The sequence below is a fragment of the Rhinatrema bivittatum genome, chromosome 2 (genome assembly GCF_901001135.1).
Source record: "Rhinatrema bivittatum chromosome 2, aRhiBiv1.1, whole genome shotgun sequence".
Taxonomy (NCBI): domain Eukaryota; kingdom Metazoa; phylum Chordata; class Amphibia; order Gymnophiona; family Rhinatrematidae; genus Rhinatrema; species Rhinatrema bivittatum.
Genome location: NC_042616.1, coordinates 501,970,638 through 501,998,431, shown reverse-complemented (window position 1 = coordinate 501,998,431; position 27,794 = coordinate 501,970,638).

Genomic DNA, 27,794 nt, shown 5'->3' with positions numbered 1-27,794 from the left:
TGGAATTTTCAGGGCCCAGGGATTGTGGTTGGAGCAAAACAGGCTTATTCAGGATATGCCAAGCTTGAGTGGATAAAGTGGAGCATGGGATGCTGCAGCTGGAAGTATCAGGCCACTGATGTAATTCACTGAAATAAAAATGTTTAAAGCCAACAGCTGTGAAGAAAACAAACTTCTTTTATTAAAATGCTACAAAATTATATAAGGTATACCTTGGAGAGAGAGGCTGAGTGCTTATCAAAGCACCGCTATAACATTCTCTCTCTAGTGATTTTACTGATTGCAATGCTATATATAGGATTTCTGTTATATGAATGTCATCAAAATCATATGGAATCTGGATGTACCTTCATACGATGCTGATAAAGCTATCGTGACTGTAAAACCTGTGTATAGGTTTCAAAAATCATTAGGTACCCCAGTTGGTATTTTGAATGCACTTTCCTGTGACGTTCACGGACCACTGTAAACAAATAGCTAGAATGATCACATACGTACTGCTTGTAATGTCACTTATCTCAAAGGTTGTGGGTCTTGCCTCAGCCGACACCCAGATGTTTCGGAGGCTAACTCCTTCTTCAAGGGCTGGATATTCGCAAGAAAAACCCGTATACTCTTTGATTGTTATAGCAGTGATGATTCTTCTAGTGAGCTTTGATTGTAGAAACAGTGTATCAAATGAAACATTGACCGTTATAGCAGTAGTCTTCAGTCTAATCTAGACTTGATAGACTGTGTGGCAGTCCAAAATGCTCCGTGCGGGTCGGCTACTGCATTCATGGCTGCTGCAATGGTAGCCGACCCGCACGGAGCATTTTGGACTGCCACACAGTCTATCAAGTCTAGATTAGACTGAAGACTACTGCTATAACGGTCAATGTTTCATTTGATACACTGTTTCTACAATCAAAGCTCACTAGAAGAATCATCACTGCTATAACAATCAAAGAGTATACGGGTTTTTCTTGCGAATATCCAGCCCTTGAAGAAGGAGTTAGCCTCCGAAACATCTGGGTGTCGGCTGAGGCAAGACCCACAACCTTTGAGATAAGTGACATTACAAGCAGTACGTATGTGATCATTCTAGCTATTTGTTTACAGTGGTCCGTGAACGTCACAGGAAAGTGCATTCAAAATACCAACTGGGGTACCTAATGATTTTTGAAACCTATACACAGGTTTTACAGTCACGATAGCTTTATCAGCATCGTATGAAGGTACATCCAGATTCCATATGATTTTGATGACATTCATATAACAGGTCTTTCTTCCTTTATAATCACTACTTGTTATATTTATTAGGGTCCATTTAACCAACATATATAGGATTTCTACATTTGTTTAGCCCACTCCTAAATTAGGTTACATAATTGCCAAAATTTCTATGATTTGTTTTCTATTAAAAACAAATAATCTGAATGGGCATATGGTGATTTGCTCTTGGCTTCTATGATAATTATCCTTGCCTTATATTTCAATGATATAAATGGTGTTATCTATGGCTTGCAATTAGATGGAATGTCAACTGGCCTTGTATCTGTTGAAAAATGTTCTATAACCTTGTAGCTCAGCAGCTTTATCTAACTTGTAGTATCTGTTTATCTAGAAAAATAAGTACAAGGCCGAAGCTATAATGTTGTTAGTAAAAACTGCATATGATCAAAAATCAAAAACTTAGCAGAACAAGAATAACGACTTCATATGTGACATATCAAAAAGTGTCTCAGTGCCTCACCACTTTTATGTCTGTGATGGGGGCTGTAAGTACCACCACACCATGTTGCTCATGGTTGCAGCAAGATAGGCTTATGCAGGATACATCAGACCTTAGTGGATACAGTGGAGAATGGGATGCTGCAGCTGGAAGTGTCAGTCCACAGTGCTCATGGTTGCAACAAGACAGGCTTATGTAGGATACGTCAGGCCTCAGTGGATATGGTGGATCATGGTGTGCTGCAACTGGAAGTATCAGGCAACAGAGGTCATCATTGCAGCAAGACAGGCTTATGCAGCATACAATAGACCTCTGTGGTGGTGATTGGAACAAAGGAGGCAGAGTATCTTAGTGGAGTCATGACATGGCTTTGGTGCTTGGGGCTCAGCAGGTAGAGAAAAATCAGTTCACTTATACCCTAGAGGTGGCATTTGGAACAATTAAAAACTCATAAAAACTATTAAAAATTCTCCAAACACCAATAAAATATTTTAAAAAGCAGACACATCATATAATATTAAATAATTAAAATGGCAGTCAATCATGAAAAATAAACTTAAAAAGCCACCTTTACTTACCCCCTCCAGCAGCTCTCCTACTCCTCTTCCATGCAGGCCATAGCACACACCAGAAGCAGCAGTAGTGGCTAAGCTCTATACTCATGGTCCTCTTCCTTAGGGTCCATGTCTCTCACAGACGCACCATACCAGTCATGCCCCCATGACCAGTTTCTGTCTCTCACACACCAATCATTTCCCAAATAGTCTTTGACACACACACCAGTTACCTTCCTGAACAGTTTCTCTCATGCCATACACACACACAGGCTTCCCACTCCCGTGTTCTACTTACATATACGGGCTTCTCACTCTCATAATCACTTTCTCTGTCTCACACACACACACACACACCAGTCTCTCACTCCCATGCTTGTTCTCTCCACATGCACAGGTTTCTCATTCCCATAATCACTTTCTTTCTCTCACACACACACACACACAAACACACACCAGTCACCTGATCTCTCTCATGCATATACACACACACACACACAGGCTTCCCACTCCCATGTTCTCTTTCAGATATACAGGCTTCTCACTCCCATGCTGTGTCTCACACACACCCAGTTTTCTCACTCCCATACTCACTCTTCACATGCACAGGCTTCTCATTCCCATAATCACTTTCTCTGTTACTTACACACACACACACACACACAAACACACACACACACACCAGTCTCTCTCTCATTTCCATGCTCACTCTCCACATGCACAGGCTTCTCATTCCCTTAATCACATTCTTTCTCTCACTTTCACACACACACCAGCAGTCTCTTTCTCTCACACACACACCGTCACCTTACCAACCAGTCTCTCTCTCATGCACGCACACACCCACAGGCTTCCCACTCGCATGCTCTCTCTCACATATCAGGCTTCTTTCTCCCTTGCTTTCTCACATACCCAGATTTCTCACTTCCATGCTTTTTCTCTCTCTCACACTCACATCAGTCATCTCTCTGAGCAGTCACTTTCATTGTCTCTTACATATACACACACACATCAGCTCTCTGAGCAGTTTCTCTCAATCACACACATGCTCTCAATCAAATACATTTTCTCACTTACACACAGGCTCTCAATCACACACACATTTTCTCACTTACACACAGGCTGGCTGGCTGCTTCTCTCTCTTTCTCTCACTCACTTCCTCTCCCCCCCCCCCCCCCCCCCCGAGCACAAATGGTAGCTGCAGCAGCCTCCTCCTCCAGCCCCCGCAGGCCAAGAAAGAAGAATCCCATCGGTCGCAGGAGGCTCATCCTGCTGTCTCCTTTCCCGATTACCGGCTGCTTCGATTACACGGGGGCCGATGCTGCTGCTGCTATTTTTCCATGCGGCATGGCTCTTTCTCCTTCCTGCACACCGCGTATCACTTCCTGTTCCGGGTCACGGGGGGGGGGGGGGGGCACAGGAAGAAGAAAAGGCCAGCCACGGGTGCCACAGCTTCTTCTAGCACCACTGCCGTTCCCATTGGGCTTGAATGTGCTGATAGCCCGGTGGCAACAGCAGCAGGGAAGGAAGAGCAGCGGGAGAGACCGGGAGCACGCGACACACCTGCCGTGCTTGGCGACACACTGGTGTGTCGCGACACACCGGTTGAGAAGCGCTGCTCTAGGCAGTAGCCTAGTCCCGTCTATTCCTCGCACTGGGCTTGCAATGTGCCCAATTTCCTTCCAGGGTATAGCCAATGACCCAGTTACTATCTGGCTTTCTTTTATTCTTTTGCTTCTTTGGATCATCTGTGTTTCTCCCATGCTTTCTTGAATTCAGTTTCCATTTCTATTACAAGCACTTCCCTTCAGAGCCCATTCCATGCACTCAACACCCTTTCTTTGAACATCCTTACTAGTCCTGGGGGAATTTTGCGCTACCTCGGAGCGCAGAATTTGCGCAGAATTCCCCCTCAGATTTGCCATTTACTGCACAGAATTGCCAAATTCTGCGCAAAAAATAGCAGAGGAGACCCCAGCATGCCGCGAACGGAGTGCGCGAAGATGAAGGACCACATGTGCCTTGGGACGCACTCCGCTCACGGTGAAGATGAAGGCCCGGGTGCACTGTTCGCAGTGAAAATGGAAGGACCCCGTGTGCCGCGAATGGAGTGTGCTCCACTTGCAGCGAAGATGGAAGGCCCCTGTGAGGCCCCATGGAGATAGAATGTGTGTGTAAGAGGAGAAGGAGAGGGATGTGTAATAAAGGGGAGGGGGTGTGGGGGAGGGGAGATGGGTGTGGGGGAGGGGAGATGGGTGTGAGAGAGGAGAGGGTGAGAGAGAGCATGGGAGGTAAGAGAGCGGGGGGGGGGGATGCTTCAGTGTGGATTTCAGAGAGAGGGAACCTAAATGAGAAGATTGTAAAGGAGTGTGTATGTGTGTTAGAGTTTGGGAGCTCGTGCATATGAAAAAGAGATTGTGTGTATGTGAGGGTACTAGCCTGTGTGAAGGGATTGTGTATGTGTGAGACAGAGCCTATGTGATGAGGTGTGTGAGGGAGAGACATAGCCTGTGTGAGGATGTATGTGTGAGAGAGAAAGGGAGCTTGTGTGGGTGTGTATGCAAGACAGAGGGCCCTGTATGAGGGGATGTGTGTATGCGCGAGAGTAAGGGAGCCTGTATGAGGGTTTGTGTATGTGTATTAGAGAGAAGGAGCATGTGTGTGAGAGAGGGAGGGACAGAGGGAGCCTGTTTGAGAGGCAGTACTGAGAACGGGATCAAACTCTGGGACTGGCGATAGAGTGGAAGGGGTTGAGCCTGGAGGTGGAGGGGAGAGATACTGGCAGGTGGAAGAGTGAGGGGCCTGAGAGGGCACAGTGGCCAGTAGGGATGTGAATCGTTTTTTGACGATTTAAAATATCGTCCGATATATTTTAAATCGTCAAAAAATCGTTAGGGCCACGATACAATACCAATTCCCCCGATTTATCGTTAAAAAATCGTAAATCGGGGGAAGGGGGAGGGCAGGAAAACTGGCACACTAAAACCCCCTAAAACCCACCCCCGACCCTTTAAATTAAATCCCCCACCCTCCCGAACCCCCCCCCCCCAATGCTTTAAATTACCTGGGGATCCGGCGGTGGTCCAGAACAGCGGCGGTCCGGAACGGCCCCCTCAATAGAATCGTGTTGTCTTCAGCCGGCGCCATTTTTCAAAATGGCCGCCGCAAAATGGCGGCGGCCATAGACAAAAACGATTCGACGGAGGAGGTCGTTCCGGACCCCCGCTGGACTTTTGGCAAGTCTTGTGGGGGTCAGGAGGCCCCCCCAAGCTGGCCAAAAGTTTCCTGGGAGTCCAGCGGGGTTCCGGGAGCGATTTCTTGCCGCGAATCGTTTTCGTACGGAAAATGGCGCCGGCAGGAGATCGACTGCAGGAGGTCGTTCAGCGGGGGTTTCGGACCGCCGGCTGAAGACAACACAATTTTATTGAGGGGGCCGTTCTGGACTGCCGCCGTTCTGGACCACCGCCGGATCCCCAGGTAATTTAAAGCATTGGGGGGGGGGGTTCGGGAGGGTGGGGGATTTAATTTAAAGGGTCGGGGGTGGGTTTTAGGGGGGTTTAGTGTGCCGGCTCACGATTTTAACGATTTTTCACAATAGTTTACACACCCAAACGGCAACAATACGATTCCCTCCCCCTCCCAGCCGAAATCGATCGTTAAGACGATCGAGGACACAATTCACATCTCTAGTGGCCAGGGGAGTAGGGAAAGCGAGTGGAAGGGACACTCTTACAGTGAATTTCTAGTGAAATTCTGCTCAAAATATTTAAAATTCTGCATCTTTAAGTAATAACTTTTTTTTTGTTCAATACTTTTTATTCTCAGTAATGTGCACATATCACAGTTTAGTAAACAAATCACAAATCAAAGAAATGTGTGACTGAAACATTACAGTGCTGTCTTTTAACAATGAAACTTTTTCAAACTTATTTAACTTAGTACAGTAGACAGGATCTTTTGTTAGAATATAGTTTTAGTATGTGAAACCCCACCAACGACCCCCCTCCCCCAATCCCTCCAACAACCGTTATTTGAGAATTATTGGGCATGCTGTATTAATTTAAAATGTAATTACTTAAAGACTGTCATATAAAGTTTGCAGAATTTTGCAGAAGGTTTTGTGCGCAGAATTTTTAATTTTTTTGCGCAGAATTCCCCCAGGAGTAACTTACATAGTAGCATAGTAAATGCTGGCAAACAAAGTCCATCTTGCCCCTCTAGTCTGTCCAATTATACTGTCCTCAGCTGCTTAGCATAGAATATGACCACTTGCCAGATATTTCTCCATATCCTAGACAGCTTTTTTGTCTTCATCCTTTATAATTCACCATCTTGGGTAGAAAGTATACAAGTGCCTCATTTAGTTCCATCCAGCACCTACCTTCCTATGCCTACATATAGTTGCTTCTGAGTCTATCTTCATGAAGGCTTTTAGGGGTAAGAGGTCCTCTGGTTAGAGTGGAGAAGGAGGGCCTACCAGACCTGGGACATCTTTGTGAAGCCAGAGCTGGGAGAGAAGTAGCCTCATTTGCCACAATAGCACTTTGAGAAGATGAACATTTCCTGGGCTAAAGTTGGACTTGCAAGCCCACAGTGCTATTTAGATGATGATCATGCACATATCTAGTAGAGGAAATCATATGCATTTAACTTTCATGTATAACTTTTCGGCCGGATTTTAAATCAGCCACGCACGTAGAAATTGCCCCTTACGTGTGAGGCTGGGCTCTCTGCCCGCTGCACACATTTTAAAAAGGGCCCAGCCATGCGTGTAAGTGGAGATATGTGCATTAGTGCCGGGCCCTGAAAAATGGGTGGGCCGGGGGGCAGGACGGGACAGCGCCATTCCTCGCTGAGCCGGAACCTCGCTCGCCGGCCGGCTGCCGGCACGCGCAAGTTACTTCAGGTCATGCCCTGAAGTAACCTATAGAATAAAAGGTAAAGAAAAAAAAAAGGGATTTAGAGGGTGGAGGGAAGGGGAAGGGATGTTCGGGTAGAGGGTAGGAAAGTTCCCTACCAGTCTGCTCCTAAATTGCCAGCGGAATGGGAGGGAACTGGGGGAGCCCCGATCCAGTCTCCGCGTGGATTCTGCAAAATTTTACCCCTCCTTCCGCGTGCCGCCTGCACATATGCGCGCAGATTATAAAATCCAGCTTATAAATTATAAGTTAGGAGGCGGAGATTGTTGCGCTGGAGGTAGACCCTTGGCCTGGTGCAGGATTGGTCTGGCTCTCTGGTCATACCCAGAGAGCGCCTGCCACAAGGAGAAAGAGGCTAGCTGGAGCTTCACCAATAACAGTCCGGGGTTTCCACAGGTAGAGCCCTTGGGTACCCGGACCGCCTGGACTTAGGTGGGCCTCTGATGTTCTCCCATCAGAGGAGTGGAGTGGTGGAGTGGTGTGCCCACCACGAGCAAGGGTGCGCGGCTGATGCAGAGTGGATGGACTAGACCCGAACTGGAAGCTCCGGAGATCTCAGGGAGGTAACAGTTCAGGAAGGTTCTCTGGGCAAGACAGGCAGCACCTGTGGGTCTAACCAAGAAGGAGCCGCGGTTGGTTTCCAAGCAGGTTGGTCCAATGGTCACAGCAGACCAGAAGAGAGTGTCTGAGTGAAGCTCAAGGGTCAAAGCCAGAGTATCAGTCCAGGAGAGGTCAGCCAAAGCAGGGGTCAATATCAGAATCAGTCCGGGCGTAGTCAAGGTGAGCAAGGGTTGGTTCCATGCGGCAGACAGGAGAATGGTCAGGCAGGCAGTGGTCAGTTCCAGGAAGCGAGAGAATGGTCAGGCAGGCAGTGGTCAGTTCCAGGCAGCAAGCAAGTGAATGGTCAGGCAGGCAGAGGTCAGTCTCAAAGGTCAGTCCGGAGAGGTACTATCTGAGAAGGATATGGGAATATGGAGACACTGGAACAGGAGACACTGGAGCACAAAGGCAAACTAGCACACCAACGGTGTCAACCTGATTGCCAAGGCGAGGTCCTGGGGACAGGGCCTCGCCTTAGTGATTCTATGTGACATCATCGGGAGGCGCCCCGCAGGTTTTCCCGCCTTGGGCCCTTTAAAGGGCTGCACATCGGCTGCGTGCATGCCTAGGGGCGTGGCTGAGGATGCTGACGACGCGGAGCCCCACGGGAGCTCCACAGTGAGGCCTGCGAGGAGGATGGTGAGCGGAGAGCCGTGAACTAGCTGCTGCTGCAATGCAGGGGTGTCCGGAGCTGGTCAAAGGAAGCGCGAGGTAGCAGGCCCGACCAAGGTGCCAACACTGCTGGGACGCACAACAGAGTTATGTGTATTTTATAAACTGTGAGGAGGAAGTTGGGTATAAATTTAGGAACTCCAACTTGTGTGTGCATGCAGCCACCTAGGTGCACTATTGAAAATTATCCTCATTGTGTGCTCGATAACCCAATTTATTGCATCTTAAGAGAAAAAATAAATGATTAATACATAGGATGAGTTGTTTACCATGTGATAAAAACATTTTTGTTTGTTTCAATTATTTGATCAGTATAACTATGAATATCTTATGTTCTCAGGTAGTTTTAAAGTTCTTTTTGTCTCATGAATGTAAGATCATTGAAGCATTAAGAAATTATTTCTTTTCTCTTTTTTTTTTTGCCCATTGGTTTCTTCTAGCTCAGTGGCTAGAAGAAAGCTACAATAGCCACCCAGCTATTTTTTCCATTTTTTCAATATTCTCTCTCAACTCGTTTAGCCAAGTCATTAGAATGTCAGTCCTTGGCCAGAGGCCATCACTAGAGTTCCTTCCAGAACCCTGAAATCATGGGTTCATCTAATATCATCTAAATAGCCCCTTTCTCCCAGGGGCTATTTATTCTCCCTCAACATTATCTCCATCCTCAGCTAAGTCAGAACATAAAAGTCCTAACTGGGGATCAAAAAGAAAAAGCATAAGCACTGGCAAATTAAATGTAAAACACTGAAAAAGATAAGCTAAGAGAGTATTTGAAAAGAAGTCAACTTTAGAGGCAAAAAACAAAAAATAAAAACTTTTAAAAATAAATTTGACGCAGGAAGCCTGTGAGGAAGTCAGTTGGACCATTAGATGATCGAGGGGTTAAAGGGGCACTTAGGGAAGATAAGGCCATCACGGAAAGACTAAATTAATTCTTTGCTTCAGTGTTTACTGAGGATGATTTTGGGGAGATACCCATTCTGGAGATGGTTTTCAAGGGTGATGATTCACATGAACTGAACCAAATCATGGTGATGTGGAAGGCCAGATTGACAAACTGAAGAATAGCAAATCACTTGGACTAGATAGTATATACCCTAGGGTTCTGAAAGAACTCAAAAATGAAATTTCAGACTTTTTACAAGTAATTTGTAACTTGGAATTAAAATCATCTGTTGTACCATTGTATCCATTGACAAATGTAACCCCAATATTTATAAAGGGCTCTAAGAGTGATCCAGGAAACTATATACGGGTGAGCCTGACTTCAGTGCTGGGAAAAATCATGGATACTATTATAAAGAATAAAATCACAGAAGATATAGACATGGTTTAATGGGACAAAGCCAGCGTGGATTTACTCAAGGGAAGTCTTGCCTCACAACTTGCCTCATCACTTAAAGTCCGGTTTTCCACAAGGCTCAGCCTTATCTGCCATGCTTTTTGATGTTTATCTTGCTCCTATCACTAAACTCCTTGCAAGCCTTACTGATGGCTTTAAAATGTATGCTGATGATATTCAGTTTATTATCCAAGTACAAACATCTTGGCAAAATACTCTAGATCATCTTCAGATTTGTCATCTATAAAACAATGGTTACACCAGAATAAATTATCACTTAATACTGCAAAAAACTGAACTCTTGTTGATACATAGACCTCATTATACCCTTCAATATGATTCAATTACTCTTGATAATTTGACCTTTTCATTGAATAATCCCATCAAAAGTCTTGGCGTCATTCTCGATGCAACTTTATCATTTCAGTCTCAAATTAAATCAGTTATTAAAAAGGGTTTTTACAAATTACGTTTAATTGCTGGACTATGTTACTTGCTACATAACTCTGATTTTCGCACCATTGTACATGCACTTATTTTCCATCATGTAGATTACTGTAATAGTCTATTACTAGGCTTATCGAAGAACTCTCTTAATCTGTTATAATTGCTTTTAAATTCAGCTGCCAGACTTGTATCAAATGCAAAATGCTATGATCATATTATAACAATTTTGAATAATCTGAAATAGTTACCTATTCATTAACGCATTTGGTATAAAATTCCTATGACCACTTTTAAATTACTGAGCCCTGACTCTCCTTCTTGGTCCAATGCCCTTTTAAGGATTTATAAGCCAACCCAGGATTTAAGATCATCTCAACGTAGACTACTAGATATTCCATCCGTTCGTCTTGCCTGTCCGACCACAACCAGAGAAACCTCATTTACAGTTGCAGCCCCTACTTTTATGGAACTCATTGCTATATGATCTCTGTCTTCAAGACAGTCTAAAAAAATTCAGATTTCACTTGAAGAAGTTCCTGTTGCAGCAGGCCTATGGCTAAGCGGTGCTGATAATGGTCTGATCAGGTGATTTCTGTCTTCATGACCATTCTAAAAATACAGACTCCATTTGAAGAACCTTCTATCGTTCCAGGCCTATGACTAATTTGTGCTGATGTAGGCTGGTCCTTTATTTGATTTTTTTTGTTGTTTATGTTTTGTTAAAAATTTTATGCTTGTTTTACTGTAAAACGCTTAGACCTAATTTGTGTTAAGTTATTAATACATTTTAATAAATACAAATATAAATCTCCTACATTTTTTGAAAGGGTTAATAAATATGTGGATTAAGTTATACAAATATATGTGGTGTACCTGGATTTTCAGAAGGCATTTGACAGTCTCTCAAGAAAACTAAAAAGTAATGAAATAGGAGGATATGACCTCTAATGGATAGCAAACTGGTCAAAAGACAGGAAACAGAGTAGGACTAAATGGTAAGTTTTGACAGTGGAAAAAAAGTAAAAAGTGGAGTGCCTCAGGGATCTGTACTTGGAACGGTGCTTTTTAATATATTTATAAATGATTTGGAAAGGGGTATGATGAGTGATGTAATAAAATTTGCAGATGACATACAATTATTCAGAGTAGTTAAATCACAAGCAGATTGTGATAAATTGCAGGAGGACCCTGTGAGGCTGGAACATTGGGCATCTAAATGACAGATGAAATTTAATGTGGACAAGTGCAAGGTAATGCATATAGGGAAATTAACCCATGCTGTAGGTTCACAATTTTAGTTTCTATATTAGGAGTTACCACCCAGGAAAAAGATCTGGGCATCATAGTGGAAAATACATTGGAATCGTCGACTCAGTGTGATGTGGCAGTCAAAAAAGCAAACAAAATGTAGGAATCATTAGGAAGAGAATGGTAAATAAAATTGAGAATGCCATAATGCCACTGTATCGCTCCATGGTGAGACAGCACCTTGAATACTGTGTTCAGTTCTGGTTGCCGCATATCAAAAACGATATAATTGCACTGGAGAAGGTACAGAGAAGGGCGACCAAAATAATAAAGGGCATGGAATGGCTCCGTTATGAGAAAAGACTAAAGAGGTTAGGGCTGTTCAGTTTGTAGAAGACCACTCAACACAACAGGGAATCACAATAAATCATACAACCCATTTGTTATCAAGTATACTATGTAAACATTACTCTACTTAATGGTTTTATATTGCATATATTCAATACATTATTCTGCAAATGTTAATTTATTATATTACACTTTTTCATCATACACAAAATATTGCTTTACATACAAAATGTCATCACAACATCATATCAAACAATACATATCACAATGTACATAAAACATCACCTGGTGTTAATAATGGTAAATTTATTATTAGGGATGTGAATCGTTTATCTGACGATTGAAAATATCGTCCGATATTTTCAATATTGTCAGGTATCGGGGGGTCCCCGATAGCGATAGGAAACCCCACGATTAATTTAGAGGGTTTTCTTATCATTATTGGGGGGGAGGGGGCGGGAAGAAAGGACACAACCTAAAAACACAACCTGACCCTTTAAAATGAGTTTGTTAGTATCCCCCCACCCTCCAGACCCCCCCCCGAATTTTTAAATACTTGGTGTTCCAGCGGGTGTCCCGGTAGCATTCTGCCGCGCTTGGGCTGTTGGCTGCCACTAATCAAAATGGTGCCGATGGCCCTTTGCTCTTACCATATGACAGGGGCTATCGGTGCCATTGGTCAGCCCCTGTCACATGGTAGGTGCACTGGATGGCCCGCACCATTTTTAAAGATGGCACCGGCCATCCATTGCTCCTACCATGTGACAGGGACCGGCCAATGGCACGGATACTCTGTCACATGCTAAGGGCAAAGGGCCATCGGTGCCATTTTGTTTACTGGCAGCCGACGGCCCGAGCACGGGAGAATGCTCCCAGGACCCCCGCTGGACCACCAGGTATTTAAACATTTTTGTGGGGGGGTCCAGAGGGTGGGGGGATACTAACAAACTCATTTTAAAGAGTCGGCTGTATTTTTTGGTTATCAGCTCGGGCATAGCCGATAAAAAAAACCCAATCGGACTGCAAGATAAAAATTTCACGATGTGAATCGGAACCGGAATCTGAACCAATACAGGTTCCGATTCACATCTCTATTTATTATACAAATTGTCCGAACATGCCCTCAACCCTAACCCAATAATAGTAAATGTTGCTTATCTGTAACAGGTGTTCTCACAGGACAGCAGGATGTTAGTCCTCACATATGGAACCCAATCATGGAAAACTTCTGTCATAGTTTCCAGAACTTTGACTGGCCCCTACTGGGCATGCCCAGCATGGCACTAACCCTGCAGCCAGCAGGGGTCCCCCTTTAGTCTTATTTAAAAGCTACAGGCAGTGCCGAAAAATATAATAATAAAACATTACAAACCCAACACCGCAGAGCGGCAGGCGGGTTTCGTGAGGACTAACATCCTGCTGTCCTGTGAGAACACCTGTTACAGGTAAGCAACATTTGCTTTCTCACAGGACAAGCAGGATGGTAGTCCTCACATATGGGTGAGTACTGAGCTGAGGATGTCCGAACATGCACCAAATGTACCCAAAGGCGTGCAACAGGCACAGCAACTGGGGTGGAATTTGGTAGAGGGCATCCTGAACACCACCGGGCAGGCAGAAGGGTGTTGGTCTGTCACGTTGTAAAGAGGTTACGAAGGACAGACTGGCTGAAGATGGAATCTTGTCTTCCGGCTTTGTCCAAGCAATAGTGGGCTGCAAAGGTGTGGAGAGAACTCCAGGTAGCAGCCCTGAAAATGTCAGAAAGCGGCACCGATCGCAGGTGTGCTACTGAAGTCGCCATGGCCCTCACAGAGTGTGCTTTAACACGGTCTTGAAATGGAATGCCCGCTTGCTGATAGCAGAAGGATATGCAGTCCGCCAACCAGGAGGAGAGAGTCTGCTTACCCACAGTCTTCCCTAACTTGTTAGGGTGGAAAGAGACAAACAATTGAGTGCTTTCCCTGTGGGCAGCTGTACAATCTAGGTAGAATGCTATAGCCCGTTTACAGTCAAGGGAATGCAGAGCCTGTTCTCCTGGATTGGCATGGGGCCTGGGAAAAAAGGTAGGTAGTATGATGGATTGATTGAGATGAAAACCCGAAACTACCTTAGGTAAGAATTTAGGGTGAGTGCGGAGTACCACCTGGACCTGCAGAAGTTTAGTGTAAGGCGGATAAGTAACTAGGGCCTGCAATTCACTAACTCTGCCAAAAGGAAAATCACTTTCCATGTGAGATATAGAAGTTCACAAGAGTGAAGAGGCTCGAATGGTAGTTTCATGAGCCGACCCAAAACCAGATTAGGGTCCCAAGAAGGGGCTGGAGGATGTAGTGGAGGCTTGATGTGGAGCAAGACCTTCAAAAAACGTGTTACAAGGGGTTGAACTGATATAGGGACATTCCCGACACCTTTATGCACCTCACTGACATGCATTCTGATGGAAGAAGTCTTAAGACCTGACTCTGATAGATGCCAGAGATAGTCCAGAAACTTCGGATTTGGACAGGAAAAGGGGTCAAGGGACTGAGAAGAGCACCATGACGTGAACCTTTTCCATTTGTAAGACTAAGCTTTTCTCGTGGAAGGCTTCCGTGAAGCAATCAAGATATGGGAAACTGGTTCAGAAAGGTTCAGAGGCTGAAGGATTAACCTTTTAACATCCATGCTGTCAGGGACAAGACTTGAAGATTGGGATGGCGTAGGTACCCATTGTTTTGAGTGATCAGAAGCGGGTCCTTTCCCAAGGGAATGTGCCTGCAGATGGAGAGATCCTGAAGTACTGGAAACCACACTTGGCGTGGCCAGTGAGGTGCTATGAGGATCATGGTTCCCTTGTCCTGTTGTAATTTCACGAGAGTCTTCGAGAGAAGAGGAAGTGGAGGGAATGCATAGAGCAGACTGGTTGCCCATGAGAGGGAGAATGCGTCTCTGGGTTGAGAGTGTTTGCTGCGAATGACAGAGCAGTAGTTCTCCACTTTGCGGTTTTGTGGGGACACAAAGAGGTCTATCCGAGGATATCCCCATTGTTGGAAGATGGAGTTCGCTACAGAGGGGTTGAGAGATCACTCGTGCGGTTGAAAGACATGACTCGGCTTGTCTGCCAGCACATTGTCCACTCCCGGAAAGTAGGTGGCCCTGAGGTACATCGAATAGGAGAGAGCTTCCGCCCATATCTGCGCAGCTTCCTGACACAGAATGAAGGAGCCCGTGCTTCCCTGCTTGTTGATGTACCACATGGCCACCTGGATGTCCGTCTGAATCAGGATGACTTGATTTGAGAGGCGATCCTGAAAAGCCCTGAGAGCATATCTGATTGCTCGAAGCTCCAGGAAATTTATTTGGTATTTGGCTTCCTCTGGAGACCAAGATCCTTGTGTTTGCAGATTGGCCACGTGGGCTCCCTATCGGAGGTTGGAAGCGTTGGTGGTGAGAGTGATTTGAGGGTCTGGAGCTTGGAAGGGCAAGCCCTGGAGGAGATTGATCTGATTTTCCCACCAGGCAAGAGACAGACGGAGTGAGTCGGTGACATGGACAACAGTCGACAGGGGCTGAATGGATTGAGTCCATTGAGACCTTAGAGTCCATTGCATGAGTCTCATGGCCAAGCAGACCATTGGTGTGACATGGACTGAGGATGCCATGTGTCCCAGGAGGACGAGAAATTGGCATGCAGTTGCAGAGTGCTGAGACTGCAGCTGGTGAGCAAGAGACATGAGAGTTAATGCTCATTGTCGAAGCAGGAAAGCCTTTGCCTGCAAGGTGTCCAAGTCTGCCCTAATAAACGACAAGGTTTGAGATGGGACTAAGCAGGATTTGTCGTAGTTGACAAGAAATCCTAATGAAATTAAAGTGTGTATGGTTAGGTTGAGGGACGACAGAGCAGCTTGCTGAGTGGGAGCACTGATTAACCAATCTTCCAGGTAGGGGTAGACGTGAACATCTTGGGTTCTGGTGAAGACTGCAATGACTATGAGGCATTTTGTAAAGATTTGTGGTGCAGACGCTAGGCCGAATGGAAGCACTCGGTATTGATAGTGCTTGGGGCCTACTAGAAACCTCAGGTACTTGTGATGAGATGGAGTTATCGCAATATGAGTGTATGCGTCCTGGAGGTCCAGAGAGCAGAGCCAGTCTCCTCTTTGTAAAAGAGGTAGAAGCGAGCCCAAGGTGACCATCTTGAACTTTTCTCGCTGGAGGTACTTGTTGAGGGCCCATAGGTCCAGAATAGGACGAACGCCTCCCGATTTTTTGGGGATTAGAAAGTACCGGGAATAGAACCCTAGGCCGTGCTTAGAGTATGGTACGTATTCCATTGCTTTGGACTGGAGAAGGAGGGAGACCTCTTGATCCAGAAGAATGGAGTGATCGGATGTTCTCCACATTGGTAGAGGTGGGGAGTCCGGAGGCATGGAGAGAAAGTTCAGATGGTAACCCTGAGCAATTATTGCCAATACCCATTGGTCTGAAGTGATTGAGTGCCATATGGTGTGGAAGTGGCACAATCGACCTCCCACTGGTATGTGAGGCAGTGGAATCTGGCTGCTGCTCTCTAGGTGGAAGTCAAAAGCCTGAAGCAGGTCCTGGTTGAGGAGCTGCTTGTAGCTTTTGTTTACTTGTTTGACGAGTCTGCGGTTTTTGATCAGGTCTCGTGGCACGGGATCTGGTTGGTGGCGGGGAGGACTTCTTCGGGCGGAAGAAGGACTTTTTAGAGACCTTCGTGAAGGGCTGTTTTGAAACGAAGTCGGAAGGCATCAGAGAGAGCTGTCTTAGGGTCTCATGATGGGCCTTTAGTTCCGCCACCATCCATTGAATCTGTTCGCCAAACAGATTATCTCCGACCAAGGCAGGTCGGATAACATGTCTTGTACTTCCGGGCGAAGGTCAGAAGACTTGAGCCAGGCCCATCTTCTCGCCGAAATAACAGCTACAGATACTCTAGTAGAAGTATCAAAAATGTCATAAGATGTTCTAATCTCATGTTTGCCTGTCTCAAAACCCTTGTTTACTAGGGTTTGTAATTGTTCTTGAAATTGCTGAGGCAGGGAGTCCAAGAAGTCCTGTATCTGCTTAAAAATGACCCTTTTATATTGGGTCATATAAAGCTGATAGGCGGCAATCCGGGAGATGAGCATGGACCCTTGGAAGACTCGGCATCCGATGGCATCTAGGAACTTCTGTTCCTTGCCAGGTGGAACAGAAGAGTGAGGCTTCGACCTTTTTGCTCTCTTCTGTGCAGACTCCACCACTACAGAGTGGTGATCTGTGATTTCTGAAAACCTGGAGCTGACTGCACCAAATAGGTAGTATCAGCTTTCCTGTAGACTGGAGAAATGGAGCCAGGATGTTCCCAGTTCTTCTTCAGGAGATCCAGAAGAACCTGGTGGATAGGGATAGAGGTGATTACTTTAGGGGCATCCAGGAATTGGAGCAACTCCATCATCTGGTGCCTATCATCCTGTAATTGGAAGGGAACCAATTCAGACATTTCCTTCACAAAATTTATAAAGGAGAGGTCCTCTGGAGGAGAACACTTCCTACTTTCAGTGGGTGAAGGTGGTGAAGGTAAATCATCGGTGTCTGGAGAGGAATCATCAATCCAGGTATCATAAGATTCAGGACCTGTCCCTCTAGGAACTAGAGGGGGACGGGATGGTGGGATACCTAAAGGTCCTGGTCTAGGCTCCGAAGGAATCAAAGGAATTATCGGAGGCACCGATGAAGGCATCGAAGGCACTGGCACAGGCATCAAGGGCATCGATGGATGGGTCAGTGGCGAGGGAAGTATCGGCATCAATGGCTGAGGCAGAACTCCCGATGGAGAGATGTGGAACGGTGTTTCTCCTCCCGATGACACTGTATGTAGGGAGGGCACTGGAGCCATCAGAGACCCGGGATCCATCGGTGGAAAAACGGCCATGAGCGTTCCATTCTGGAGAGCAGCAGTGCCAGCACTGCCAAAATCAAGTCGATGATCGGTTCCGCAATCGATGGCCTCCTGAACCAGCCAGCCAGTCCAGTTCTTCTTGGAGACCTGGAGCATGCAGCCCCGGCTCCGGAACAGAAGAGGGAGGCAGAGGCATAGCCGGAGGGACCACCATTAAAGGCGGAGTCACAGCTCCCGATCCCCTGTCAGGTGAGTGTTGCCTCAGTGACACGGTCACAGAAACGGTCGGTGCCTTTTCTGGACGGGGTTTCTTCAACAGCGGCTCGGACGATGGTGAGGTCGATGATTTCGCTCCCTCAATGGTCCGAGACTTACGGTGTTGATGGTGATGTTTGTCCTTGCAATCCCCTCGGTCCTGAGGAGGAGTAGAGGGTGTCGATGGCCGAGAAGTCGTCGATGCCGAACGGTCACCGGCTGGTGGTCGATGTGGGTGTGAAGTTGACGGTGCCACATCTGATGAAGTCGATGCAATGGACGGAGTCGGGGTTTGAGCACGGAAGAGAAGTTCCATCTTCTCCATTCTGGCCTTGCGACTTTTTGGTGTCATTAGGGCACATTTGGTGAGGTCAAGACATCGTGCTCGTGTCCTAGACACATTACACAGACTTTATGGGGGTCTGTGATAGACATGGCGTGGGTACAGTTTGGGCACCGAAGGAACCCCGACGCCATGGCCATGGAAAAAATCTAGCCGTGATATGGTCGACGGCCAGTAGGCCGCGAGGGCCAAACTCGACGGTAATCGACGGAAAACGGGTAAAAACTTACCAGAGTACCGCGGTCTGAAAAACGTTAGAGGAGGGACCCCTGTGGGGCAAATTAACTTTTAGTAATTCCGTGAGAAAAATTCCTGTCAGGAATCTCTGCAGAGCTCCTTTACTGCGAGGCTACTGCTGCACGGAAAAATGAAGACTGAAGGGGGACCCCTGCTGGCTGCCAGGTTAGTGCCATGCTGGGCATGCCCAGTAGGGGCCAGTCAAAGTTCTGGAAACTTTGACAGACGTTTTCCATGATTGGGCTCCATCCTGATGATGTCACCCATATGTGAGGACTACCATCCTGCTTGTCCTGTGAGAGAACACATAACCACATTCACTCATCATTCACTCCTCTAAAAATCTCAACCCCCTAAAATGTATCACCGCACGCCCTGATGGTCTGTATTTACTCCTTAACAGAACAATTCCCTCCCATTTATATGTAGAAGAGACAGCTGAAGGGGCATTTGATAGAGGTCTACAAAATCATAAAAGGACTTGAATGAGTAAATGTGAATCAGTTATTTCCTCTTAGATAATACAAGGACTAGAGGGCACTCTATGAAGTCAGCAAGTAGCACATTTAAAACAAATTGGAGAAAGCAAATGTTGCTTACCTGTGACAGGTGTTCTCACAGGACAGCAGGATGTTAGTCCTCACATGTGGGTGACATCATCAGGATGGAGCCCAATCACGGAAAACTTCTGTCAAAGTTTCCAGAACTTTGACTGGCCCCTACTGGGCTTGCCCAGCATGGCACTAACCCTGCAGCCAGCAGGGGTCCCCCTTCAGTCTTATTTGATAGCTACAGGCAGTGCCGAAAAAATAAAACAACAAAACGTTACGGACCCAACACCGTGGGGCGGCGGGCGGGTTTCGTGAGGACTAACATCCTGCTGTCCTGTGAGAACACCTGTTACAGGTAAGCAACATTTGCTTTCTCACAGGACAAGCAGGATGGTAGTCCTCACATATGGGTGAGTACCGAGCTGACGATGTCCGAACATGCACCAAATGTACCCAACGGTGTGCAACAGGCACAACAACTGGTGTGGAATTTGGTAGAGGGCATCCTGAACCCCACCGGGCAGGCAGAAGGGTGTTGGTACGTCACGTTGGAAATAGGTTACGCAGGACAGATTGGCCGAAGTCTTGTCTTCTGGCTTTGTCTAGGCAATAGTGGGCTGCGAAAGTGTGGAGAGAACTCCAGGTGGCAGCCCTGCAAATGTCAGGAAGCGGCACCGATCGTAGGTGTGCTACTGAAGTCGCCATGGCCCTCACAGAGTGTGCTTTAACACGGTCTTGGAAAGGAATGCCTGCTTGCTGATAGCAAAAAGATATGCAGTCCACCAACCAGGAGGAGAGAGTTTGCTTACCCACAGGTTGCTCTAGTTTGTTGGGATGGAAAGAGACGAATAACTAAGTGCTCTTCCTGTGGGCAACTGTACGGTCTAGGTAGAAAGCTAGAGCCTATTTACAGTCAAGGGTATGCAGAGCCTGTTCCCCTGGGTTGGAGTGGGGCCTGGGAAAGAAGATAGGTAGTATGATGGATTGATGAATGTGAAACTCCGAAACTACCTTAGGCAAAAACTTAGGGTGACTGCAGGAGTTTAGTGTAAGGCGGATAGGTAACTAGGGCCTGTAACTCACTAACCCTGCGAGCTGAAGTGATAGCCAAAAGGAAAATCACTTTCCATGTGAGATATTTTAGGTCACAGGAGTGAAGAGGTTGGAAGGGTGGTTTCATGAGCCACCCGAGAACCAGATTAAGGTCCCAAGAAAGGCCGGAGGACGTAAAGGTGGCTTGATATGGAGCAAGCCTTTCAGAAAACGTGTTACAAGGGGTTGTACCGATATAGGGACATCCCCGACACCTTTATGGAAGGCGGCTACCGCACTGACATGCATTCTGTTGGAAGAGGTCTTTAGATCTGATTCCGATAAATGCCAGAGATAGTCCAAAAATCTTGGGATTGGACAGGAAAAGGGATCAAGGGATTGCGAAGAACACCATGATGTGTATCTTTTCCATTTATAGGAATAAGATTTTCTTGTGGAAGGCTTTTGTGAAGCAATCAGGACACGAGAAACCGAATCTGAAAGGTTAAGTGGTTTGAAGAATTAACCTTTCAACATCCATGCTGTCAGGGACAAGGCCTGAAGATTGGGATGACATAGACATCAGTCGTTCTGAGTGATCAGAAGCGGGTCCTTTCCCAAGGGAATGTGCCTGCGGATGGAGAGATCCTGGAGTATGGGAAACCACACTTGGCATGGCCAATGAGGTGCTATCAGGATCATGGTTCCCTTGTCCTGACGGAGCTTCACGACAGTCTTCGAGAGAAGAGGAAGTGGAGGGAATGCATAAAGCAGACCGGCTGCCCACGAGAGGGAGAATGCATCTCTAGGCTGAGAGCGCTCGCTGCGAATGAGGGAGCAGTAATTGTCTACCTTGCGGTTCTGAGGGGACGCAAAGAGGTCTATTTGGGGATGACCCCATTGCTGGAAGAGAGAGGTCGCTACGGAGGGATTGAGAGACCACTCGTGCGGTTGGAAGACACGACTCAAAGTTTGTCTGCCAAGACATTGTGCACTCCCGGCAAATAGGTGGCCCTTAGGTACATCGAGTGGGAGAGCGCTTCCGCCCAAATCTGTGCAGCTTCCTGACACAGAAGGAAGGAGCCTGTACCTCCCTGCTTGTTGATGTACCACATGGCCACCTGGTTGTCCGTCTGAATCAGGATGACGTGATTTGATAGGCAATCCTGAAAAGCTCTAAGAGCATATCACATCGCTCAAAGCTCCAGGAAATTTATCTGGTGTTTGGCTTCCTCTGGAGACCAAAATCCTTGTGACTGCAGATCGTTCACATGAGCTCCCCAGCCGAGGTTGGAAGCGTCGGTGGTGAGAATGAGTTGAGGATCTGGCAGGTGAAAAGGTAGTCCCTGGAGGAGATTGTTCTGATCTTTCCACCAGGTGAGAGACAGACGGAGTGCGTCGGTGATATGGACAATGGTTGACAGAGGCTGAGTCGCTTGAATCCATTGTGACCTCAGAGTCCAATGCATGACTCTCATGGCCAGACAGGCAATTGGTGTGAGATGGACTGAGGATGCCATGTGTCCAAGAAGGACAAGGAATTGTCGAGCTGTTGCTGTATACTGAGACTGCAACTGATGAGCGAGGGACACGAGGGTTTGCACTCATTGTTGAGGTAGAAAGGCTTTTGCCTGTAAGGTGTCCAAGTCTGCCCCAATGAACGATAAGGTTTGAGATGGGACTAAATATGATTTCTCGTAATTGACGAGAAATCCTAGAGAAATTAGAGTGTGTAGGGTCAAATCCAGGGACGATCAAGCAGCTTGCTGGGTTGGGGCCCTGATTAACCAGTCGTCTAGATAGGGGTAGACCTGAACACCTTCTTTCCTGAGAAAGGCTGCGACAACCACGAGACATTTGGTAAAGACTCTTGGTGCCGATGCTAGGCCGAATGGAAGCACACGGTATTGATAGTGCTTTGGGCCTACTAAAAACCTGAGGTACTTGCGATGAGCTGGAGCTATCGCAATGTGGGTGTATTCGTCCTGGAGGACGAATACACCCACATTGCGAGAGAGCAGAGCCAGTCTCCTCTTTGTAGAAGAGGTAGAAGCGAGCCCAGGGTTACCATCTTGAACTTTTCATCCAGAATTGGATGAAGCCCCCCGGATTTTTTGGGGATCAAAAAGTACCGGGAATAGAACCCTAGGCCTTGTTGTGAAAGAGGGACGGGTTCTATTGCTCTTAACTGGAGAAGAAGGGAAACCTCCTGCTCCAGAGGGACAGAGTGGTCGGTTACTCTCCACGCTTGTAGAGATGGTGATTCCGGTGGAAGAGCAAGAAAGTTCAGGTGGTAACCCTGAGCAATGATTGCTATCACCCATTAGTCAGTTGTGATTGATTGCCACATGCCGTGAAAGTGGCACAATCGACCTCCCACTGGTATGCCTGGCAGAGGGATCAGGCTGCTGCTCTCCAAGGGAACATCAAAAACCTGAAGCAGGCCCCGGCTGGGGAGCTGCTGGTGGCTTTTGCTTCCGGGGCTGGCGAGGCTGAGATTTCTGATAAGGCCTCATAACTCGGGACCTTGTTGGTGGAGGATAGTACTTCATTCGGCGGAAGAATGACTTCTTAGAGTCCTTCTTGAAGGGCTGTCTAGAAGGGAAGTCAGAAGGTATCGATGAGAGCTGTTTGAGGGTCTCATGATGGTCCTTTAATTCAGCCACTATTTGCTGAATCTGTTCACCGAACAGCCTATACAGGGCAGGTCAGAGAGCCTGTCTTGTACTTCTGGGCGAAGGTCAGAAGACTTGAGCCAGGCCCAGCGTCTTGCCAAAATGGCAGTTGCAGACACTCTAGTGGAGGTGTCGAAGATATCGTAAGCTGTTCTTATCTCATGCTTTCCTGCCTCAAACCCCTTGTTGATAAGGGTTTGAAGATGTTCTTGAAATTGGTCAGGCAGGGTTTCAGAGAAGTCCTGTATTTGCTTGAAAATGACCCTGTTGTATTGGGTCATATATAGCTGGTAAGAAGCAATTCTGGAGATGAGCATGGCCCCTTGGAACACTCGTCAACCAATATTGTCTAGGAACTTGTGTTCCTTGACAGGAGGGGTAGAGGAATGTGGTTTCGTCCTTTTTGCTTTCTTTTGAGCCGATTCCACTACAACTGAGTGGTGGTCAAGCTGAGATTTTTGAAACCCAGGGGCTGACTGTACCAGATAAGTAGTGTCAGCCTTTCTGTGTACTGGGGCAATGGATCCAGGGTTTTCCCAGTTCTTTTTGAGGAGGTCAAGAAGAACTTGATGAATGGGAATAGAAGTGGTCACTTTAGGGGCATCCAGGAATTGGAGAATCTCCATCATCTGGTGCCTATCATCTTGCTCCATCTGAAGCTGGAAAGGGACCAATTCTGACATTTCCTTCACAAAATTAATGAAAGAGAGGTCCTCTGGAGGAGAACGTTTTCTACTTTCAGTAGGAGAAGGAGGTGAAGGTAAATCATCGGTGTCTGTGGAAGTATCATCACCCCAGGTGTCATAAGGATCAGCAGGCTGACCTGTAGGATGAGAAGGGGGCTGGATACCCGAAGGGCCCGGCTGAGACTCCGAGAAAATCTAAGGAATCACCGGGGGCACTGTGGACGCCCTGGGGGGCATCGGTGCCGATGTGCTTATCGCTCCCGATGAATGAATCGGTGGCGAGGGACGACATGGCATCGATGGCTGAGGCAATACCCCCGAAGGAGGAATGCGAAACGGTGTTTCTCCTTCCGATGAAGCTGTCATCGAGGAGCGCACCGGGGCCATCGGAGACCCGGGAATTACCGGTGGAAGGGCAGTCATGAGCGCCTCCATCCGGGATAGCAGCGGTGCCAGCGCTGCTGGAATCGGGTCGTGACCGGTTCCACTCTCGGTGCTGGTGTCAGTGCATCGCCTTGTCGATGGCCTCCTGGACCAGCCGGTCCAGTTCTTCCTGGAGACCTGGGGCAATCAGCTCCGGCTCTGTGACGGAAGAGGGAGGCTGAGGCACAGTCAGAGGGACCTCCTTTACAGGCAGAATCGCGACTCCCAAACCCCGATCGGGTGAGGGTGGCCTCGATATCCCGGTCGCAGGAGTGGTCGGTGCGTTTCCTGGACGGGGCTTCTTCGATGGTGGCTCGGACGGTGGCGAGGTAGATGATTTCGCTCCCTCAACGGTCTGAGACTTACGATGCCGACGGCGATGTTTCTCCCTTCAATCCCTTCGATCTTGAGGGGGAGAAACGGGAGTCGATGGCCGTGAAGACGTCGATGGCGGGCGATCACTGGACGGTTGTCGATGGTGGAGCGACTTCGACGGTGCCGGTTCCAATGACGTCGATGCGATGGACGACGTCGGGGTGTGAGCACGGAAAAGGAGTCCCATCTTCTCCATTCTGGCTTTTCGACCTTTTCGTGTCATAAGGGCACATTTGGTGCAAGTCAGGACATCATGCTCATGGCCTAAACACATTACACAGACTCTATGAGGGTCTGTGATAGACATGGTGAGAGTACAGTCCGGGCACCGATGAAAACCCGACGCCATGGCCATAGAAAAAAATCGAGCCGCGGTATGGTCGATGGCCAGTAGGCTGCGAGGGCCAAACTCGACGGTAATCGACAAAAAATGGTGAAAAACTTACCGGAGTACCGCGGCCTGAGAAAAGTTAGAGGAGGGACCCCTGTGGGGCAAAACAATTTTAAATAAGTCCGTGAGGAAAATTCCTGTCAGGAATCTGTTCGAGCTCCTAAACCGTGAGGCTACTGCTGCGCGGAAAAAAGAAGACTGAAGGGGGACCCCTGCTGGCTGCAGGATTAGTGCCATGCTGGGCATGCCCAGTAGGGGCCAGTCAAAGTTCTGGAAACTTTGACAGAAGTTTTCCGTGATTGGGTTCCATCCTGATGATGTCACCCATATGTGAGGACTAACATCTTGCTTATCCTGTGAGAAAATGTATTTTCACCCAATGTACAATTTAGCTCTAGAATTCATTGCCAGAGGATATGGTTAAGGCAGTTCATGTAGCTGGCTTTAAAAAAGGTTTGCATAAGTTCCTGGAGAAGTCTATAACTGCTATTAACCAAGATGACTTAGGGAATAGCCACTGCTTGTTGCTGGTATTAGTGCATGGGATCTATTTAATGTTTTGATACTTGCCAGGTACTTGTGACCTGGATTGGCTACTGTTGGAAACAGGATACTAGGCTTGATGGACCCTTGGTCTGACCCAGTATGGCATATCTTATGCTCTTATGCATGGTAGTACACCACACTGTCACTGAATCATTGAGTCAGCCCTAGAAATAATTTCTAGTATTTTTGGTAGATTTTCAAGTTCTGGATTTAGCCAATATTCACTATCAAGGATTTGTAAAAGTTTCTATGTGCAACAACTTTTTGTAACTTCCTGAACTGGTTCAATGATGTGTGAACAATTCCAGAAACATAAAAACATTGTTGAGGGTAAACAAAAGGTTAGTACATAGAGGGCTGGAAATAATTACATTTTCTAGTCAAAGGTCAAAATCTGTAGGGGGTAAGTAAACTTCCTGTATTTCAAATGGAATCTGGCTATCGTGAAATAACTAGCAATGGTTCACACTAGTCAATACTTAAAACTTGAAAATTAGGAAAGTCAGAACTATGCAATTATTAATTTAAAACAAGAGAAACATTTATTGTGTAAAATAAGGATCTAATTTGCCATTTCTGCTGAAAAATAAAAAGTAAAAACAAATGAATTCAACTTTTAAAGAATTAATTATCTTCTTTTTTGAGCGAATCATAGATCTCACTCTGCTTCTTAACCTTAGGGCAAATTTTGACTAAACTGACCATCTAAATGTTCCAAAATGCCTTGAAATCTATGCTAAAGTTCTGACGCTTTCCTTTCTTGATTCTGCTCTAGCCTGTCTTCTTCTTTTATCGCCTATAATAAGTTCTCTTATACACAGAAACAGTTTGAGCAGTATTCCCCAAGCTTATGGATTTGGCACTCTATTCTTTATGGGGCGGATTTTAAAAGGGTTACGCGTGTAAATCCTCAGAATTTATGTGCGTAACCGCTCCTGCGCACCGAGCCTATTTGCATAGGCCTGGCAAAGCGCGCAAGCCCCGAGACGCGCATATGTCCCGGGGCTTTGTGAAAGGGGCAGGGGCGGGACAGAGGCCTTTGGCACAGCGGCCGTGCCGGGGGATCGCGTGCCGGCAGCCGGCCGGCGCGCACAAGTTACGCCTGCCAGGCGTAAATAACAAAATAAAGGTAGGGGGAGATTTAGGTAGGGCTGGGGAGCGGGTTAGATAGGGGAAGGGAGGGGAAGGTGGGGGGGCGGAGGGAACGGGGAAACCCATCGGGGCTCCCCTAGGGCTTGGCGCGCGCAAGGTGCACTAGTGTGCACCCCATTGAGCGCACCGACCATTGAGCACGCATGTTATAAAATCGGGCATACATTTCTGTGCGCTGGGTAGCGTGCACAAATGCGTAAGTTTTAAAATCTGTCACGTCCTTTTCTCCTTGAAAAAAAATTTATACAAAACCTGTCATCTCAGCTTACATCTCTCTTAATTCTTTTTCAGTTGGATCTGCCAAAATTCTTTGCTGGTGAATAGTGGAAGATATTCAGCTTTTGTCAAATTTCAATTGTTGTAAAACACATAGGGGCAGATTTTAAAAGGGTTACGCGCGTAAATCCTCAGGATTTACGCGCATAACCACTCCTGCACGCGCCAAGCCTATTTTGCATAGGCCTGGTGACACACGCAAGCCCCAGGACGCACTTATGTCCCAGGGCTTTGTGAAAGGGGCGGGGCGGGGATGGGGCCCAGGCCTCCGGCACTGCAGCTGTGCCGGGGGATTGTATGATGGCAGCCGACCAGCAGGCGTAAATAACAAAGTAAAGGTAGGGGGTGGATTTAGGTAGGGCTGGGGGGTGGGCGGAAGGAAAGTTCCCTCCGAGGCCACTCTGATTTTGGAGCGGCCTTGGAGGGAATGGGGAAAGCCTAGGGCTCGGCGCGCTCAAGGTGCACTAGTATGCACCCCCTTGCGCGCGCTGACCCCGGATTTTTTAACATGCGCGCGGCTGCGCACACATTATAAAATTGGGCGTGCATTTGTGCACGCCAGGTAGCACAACAAATGTAGGCCGCACGCGCAGGTTTTAAAATCTTCCCCATAAGTATTAATGCTTCAGAAACTATATTTGCACCATCTAGATAGAAGGACGATCAAAGACATTTCAGTGCCTTTCAATCGCCGCCCAACCCTGCCTCCCAGTACTGATTATCCAAAATAGATAATCACCATTTACTCTATTCAGAGAGCTGAAATGAGGATAAGCAGGATGTTCTGTCCAAAAAACATGGGTGATGTAATCCAATAAAGCCCCGTGCAGGAAGATTTCTTCAAAACTTGTATAGGTTTCTGCATGCTTCCACAGAGAATGTGTGGCCTGACCTATGTCACCGCATTGCGTGGGATCTTATCAAGCGTAGTTTTAACATGGTACCCATTAGGGATGTGCAGGGTAAAAAAATTCATTTTCATTATTCAGCTTGTTTTCAGGAGATTTTTTTTCTCACAAATTTCAGTTCAATGATTGTTTGATTCATTTTCTTCATGTGAAAAAAAACGAATCAAGAAATTAAAAAAAAAAAAATAGGGCCATAAAATGAAAGCAAAGCTTCC